A 3,842-nucleotide genomic window follows, 5' to 3' on the forward strand; every position below is an offset into this window, starting at 1 on the left:
GTGAAAAAGTGTATGTTTCAAAAGTTGAAAGAAGAATGCTATGAAAGGTCAAACACATAGTGAAGGTGAAGATGTTGGTCAACTAAAAAAGAAGTGAAAAATAAAAATAAAATTATAAATCATCCACAGAAAGAGAAAGATGTTCAAAGTGTAAATGTGTACTTTTTTATTTTTTTTATTTTTAAGTATGTATTTTTTTATCTATTGGATATTTCTTTTAGTTTCTATAAAAATAATTTGTTACTTTCAATATTATATTATTTGTATTTTTATAGATTGATACAACTAGTCGAATTGAATAATCGAATTTACTGAATTATGATATGGAAAAACTGCTACGGAATTAGTTACGGAAAAATTGCTATGGAGTTAACTACGGAAACATTGCTACGGAATTGGTTACGGAAACATTGCTATGAAATTTGCTACGGAAACATTGCTACGGAATTGGTTACGGAAAAATTGTTACGAAATTTGTTACGGAACTCAATTTGCAACGAAATAGATAGCGTAGAAATTGTCATAGCAAAACCTCTACGAAATTATAATTTTGTAGCTAAACATTTTGCTACGAGGAAAAAAGCAACGGAATCTAAGTGAAAATTTCCGTAGTAAATTCCGTAGTTATTCAGCTTTAGCTACGGAATTTCAACTTTTTGCTATGAAATTTTTCCGTAGCTAAATTGAAATTTTCTTGTAGTGTGTGTTGAATGATTGTTCTTAATATGTTTTGGAGTAGAGTTGTTCTTCAAGGCTTAGGGTAGCATCTCTAAGGCTTAGGGTAGCATCTCTAAAACAAATGGTGTATGATGCTCTCTTTTTATTGTAGTTGTCAATTATATATGTAGTGCTTAAGGATAGAGGGTGTGGTGTCACCGAAACCGCACTCCCTACCCCGCCACATCAGCGTCATATCATTTTTTTTATCATAAAAGTACGGTTTCTTGCCACACCAAGGTAGAGGTGGCAAAAATTGACACGAAACGAAACCCGACACGAAATAAACGAGTTTGGGTAAGATATTTCAACCTGTTTAAATAAATGTGTTGACACGACAGGACACAAAAATTAAATGGGTAAGGTTAGGATTGAGAATTTCAACTCGAATATGACTCGAAAATGACCCGTTTATTTATATGCAAGTATTTTGAATTATTTAAATAAACTAGAGTGATACAAAATCAAAACCATAAGTAAAAGAAAGCCTTCGAATTAAACTATTTTGTAATGTTGAAATAACTTAACCATCTAGATCAAGACTTCATTTCAATTTTTCATTCTCTCCCAAACTACCCAGTCTTTTTCACCACTCTCGCATCCTCATGACCTTTGTCATCCGTCTCTCCAACTCCCACTCTTTTAATTTTGTCATCTGAACTTGCTATTACTTCATCTATTCTGCTTCCAAAGTATTAGCTTTTCCTTTCTGTCTACCTAACTCATACTCTTTCAACATGCTCAATCTTTTAACCTCAAATGACATGACATATTTCAAGCTATAGCCCTAACCCGAAAGTATAAACAGGTTGACACGACACGACACGTTAATTAAATGGGTCGGGTTAGGGTCAAACACTTTCAACCCGTTTAGTGTTTCGACACGACACGAAACCGACACGACACGACATGATTACCACCTCTACACCAAGGAAGTGGTGCCACACTTTCAAAAGACATAAAAGAAAAAAATAAATAAATAAATCAATTCATTTATGCCCCAACGGTCACGCCCACTCGGTGAAGCCTAATGGGTGTATATCGCTTCCACTGAATTCACCACCATCAATTTTGTGGTGTTAAGTGTTACAAGATTATTCTTTTTGTCATTTCCAGCTTAATTTTTTTGTTGGATATGCCCAGTTTAATTAGCAAAAGACATTATCAAAATAAGGTTTACAAGCAAGAACATAAAGATACTGTTTTGTTGGATATATGTTGTTGCACCAGTGGATGATATTTTTTGGTGATGTTTAGCCAATGTCAACTATGAACTTTATTAAATGTTGTTGAGCAAAAATGAGATAGTTACTAGAAATGTTAAAGGCGATAAAAATATTAATTGGCAATTACAAAAAATTATTACTTCGGGTGCCGACAATCCTGCCGATCCTATCGCCAATTGTCGCCATGCTAGTGTAGAGACTTCTTCCTATTCATTATATTTATATATTTCAGTTACTTTGAGTTTACGTTTTATAGTTACTTAATATTATTGGCAATGACTATTAAAGAAGCTCAATATTTCAAGTTTTTCTTGCATTAATCTATCAATCTACTTCAACTCTCGACACTCTCAGCACTCCGAAGACATGTCGACGGACCTCATTCCCAACCAAAATACATGCTCCCACCCCACAGCCATTAATGGCGAAAACCCAATCTCAAACGAACAAGAAGATGTCGACAACAAGCTCAATGGAAAGGTAAACGACATTGTTGCAACTCTAGCAAAAGGCAAAGGTTGGAGAGGCCCGGAAGTCTTTCTACACAAAGGTTTCTGGTTGCCCCAAAATGCTATCAAGAGCTTATTAATGATCCACGAATACTTCCATCCAAAGCCCACCGACATATTCCTCGCAGCTTTCATGAAGTGTGGAACCACCTGGCTTAGAGCTCTCATGTTCGCCACCGCCAACCGTCACCAATACAAGACCTCCGACCATCCTCTTCTTCGCACCGGACCCCACGGCGTCTTCCCTTCCCTTGACGCTCAAATCTTTCTTGAGTATCCTGTAAGTAAGTTCGACAATCTCCCTTCTCCTCGACTGTTTGCTACACACTTTGCTCATGACTTGTTACCGACCTCGATGACATCACCATCGTCGACATGCAAGTTTGTGTACGTGTGTAGGGAGCCAAAAGACGCACTCATTTCCAAATGGCATTTCATGAGCAAAATCAGGTCGAAGGAACTCACACCCATGTCGTTTAATGAAGCTTACGAGCTTTTCTGCAACGGGGTCTCCGAATACGGACCATTTTGGGAGCATGTGTTGGGGTACTGGAAAGCAAGCCAGGAATCACCTGAAAAGATCTTGTTCTTGAAGTATGAGGATATGAAGAAGGAACCATCTGTGGAGCTGAAGAAGTTGGCGGAGTTCATGGGAATGCCTTTTACAAAGGAGGAAGAGGAGGGAGGGGTGGTGGAAGAGATTGTGAAGCTGTGTAGTTTTGAGAATTTGAGTAACTTTGAGGTGAATAAGGATGGTGTTCAGACGTTTAGGGCGCAGGTGGTGGTCGAGAATCGGAATTTTTTCAGGAAAGGAAATGTGGGAGATTGGGAAAATTACTTGACAGAGGAGATGAGGGACCGGATTGATTCAATCACTGAAACCAGATTGAAGGGTTCAGGGTTGGCACTTGGTCTCTTGCACAAAGCTTAATCATAATATTTAAAGTGTGTTTTATTTGGTCATATTTCTGTTTCAACTTTCAAAGTATGCATTTTACACATTAACATTTAGAAATTGGTTTGTTTCAAAGTGTATATATATATATATATATATATATATATATATATATATATATATATATATATATATATATATATATATATATATATATATATATATACGTTCTTTGTAAAATAAATAATTAAAGCATCAAATTGACAAATGTTCGTTTCTTCATTCATACCTAATGTATATTAAAAGTCATTTAAATTACGAAAGTCATCATAAAATTGGTTAAAATTATATATTTAGTCTTTGTGGTTTTTTAAATTATGTTTTAGTCAATAACTATTCATTTTTTTTTTTCTATACTCATTAATTTATTAAAACCATCAAACCAAGAACCAAAAATTGACTCTCTTTTAAACATCCACTTTAGCCTTGAAATTC

General features: G+C 35.5%; 1 pseudogene; it reads left to right on the forward strand.

Annotated features, from left to right (window-relative positions):
• The first annotated feature begins 2,242 nt into the window (after window positions 1-2,242).
• On the forward strand, window positions 2,243-3,457 carry LOC145043132 (cytosolic sulfotransferase 5 pseudogene; annotated as a pseudogene).
• Window positions 3,458-3,842: the final 385 nt, after the last annotated feature.

Source organism: Lactuca saligna, chromosome 4, assembly GCF_052625555.1.
Source record: "Lactuca saligna cultivar CGN05327 chromosome 4, ASM5262555v1, whole genome shotgun sequence".
Lineage (NCBI taxonomy): Eukaryota > Viridiplantae > Streptophyta > Magnoliopsida > Asterales > Asteraceae > Lactuca > Lactuca saligna.